This window comes from Ostrinia furnacalis, unplaced genomic scaffold (assembly GCF_004193835.3).
Source record: "Ostrinia furnacalis isolate ACB-3 unplaced genomic scaffold, ASM419383v2 OfSCF0237, whole genome shotgun sequence".
NCBI classification, from domain to species: Eukaryota; Metazoa; Arthropoda; class Insecta; order Lepidoptera; family Crambidae; genus Ostrinia; species Ostrinia furnacalis.
The window spans coordinates 40,974-42,339 of NW_021130476.1; the positions used below are offsets into that span (position 1 = coordinate 40,974).

At 36.2% G+C, this 1,366-nt stretch overlaps 1 long non-coding RNA gene across 1 annotated transcript; it reads left to right on the forward strand.

The window, feature by feature from the left end:
* Window positions 1-223: 223 nt before the first annotated feature.
* On the forward strand, window positions 224-998 carry LOC114357836 (uncharacterized). The gene is made up of 2 exons (XR_003656336.1): window positions 224-522; window positions 608-998. It is a non-coding gene; the product is annotated as an uncharacterized LOC114357836 (long non-coding RNA).
* Window positions 999-1,366: the final 368 nt, after the last annotated feature.

Here is a 1,366-nt window from a genome sequence, read left to right on the forward strand (position 1 = left end):
TATCCAAAAATAGTACTCCAATAAAAGTTAAGACCGTCATCCTTTCTAATTTGTGCTAAGGATTAAGTAATTAAGTCCGAGTCCGGTCGACACTCCATTTTGTTTGTCTTACGTCATAGTCTAAAAATATAAGTCAAGTCATACCACTTCGATCAAGCGTTTTAGAAAACCAACGTTATGTTATGGGATATGTACTAAGTAAGTTCGATGAGTTAATTAGAGGAAGGGGTGGTAATTTGGACCCTGCTGTTTTTTTGGAACCCTTTAATATCACAGAAACAGGCAGTGACATCTACCAAAAAACTATGTAACTACGTTGTACTGATACCATAGAGCATATTTGCTACCAATAACGTCAATTTTGCATCGAATTTGATCTGTCACACACAGCTAACATTTCACGTTAAAATCAAACGTTTTTTTCTCTCCGTTGGAAAAACTGTAAAAGGTTTTTGTTTTAGTATAAGACAAATTCTGTGCGTGTTATAGGGAGTCCATACAGACTAGTTTAGATTGTCGAAGGTAAGTTTTAATGTATCTTTTAACTAGATGTGATTTTCTTGGTTATTTGTTAATTTAGTTAGATTTTGAATTTGGAACCCTATAGGTGCGGGTAGTATGGAACCGGGTTCCAAATTACCCGCAATGTATTCAATACAATTTCTCTCCCTACAAACACCAACTTGAGGAGTCAATCAAATCTATAGCGCAGAGAGGAAAAGATCGAGGAAGAGCTCGGGGACGTAGTGGAAGGCAGGGTATGCCAAACCCTTCTAGATCTCGCTCGAACAGGCGGGAATCTTCCTCTTCGGATACTACGATGTCATCTGTTTCTTCAGGTAAAACTGCGGTGGCAGAAAATTATACCACACAAGCTCAGCCCACAAGCCACGATGATTATTGTATTTTTTGTTCAGAATGTTTCTCAAATAATCAACAGGGTGAAATTTGGATTCAGTGCCAATCTTGTGAGTTGTGGGCACATATTGATTGCTCAGGATGCGAAAAAGAATATTATATTTGTGATTTTTGTAAATAAATTTGTTTTATACTTGTAATTTGGAACCCGGGTTCCGTAATACCCGCACCAAAACTCAAAACACGTTTTTTTCATTTAGTCAATAAAGGTAATTATTTCCTATAACGAGTTGTTTTATTTTGTTAATCTTTCCTAATATAATAGCTAATAAGTTTTGAAGTATACAAAGCCACTTTTCAAGATGATTAGTCAAATAGTTTTATTTAAATATTCAAAAAACAAAGTAGGGTTCCAAATTACCACCCCTTCCTCTAATATAAGATTTTTGCTCGACTTGGCGGGGGCATTGCCGTGCCCCCCCAGATGCAACTTATAATTTAAATAGTT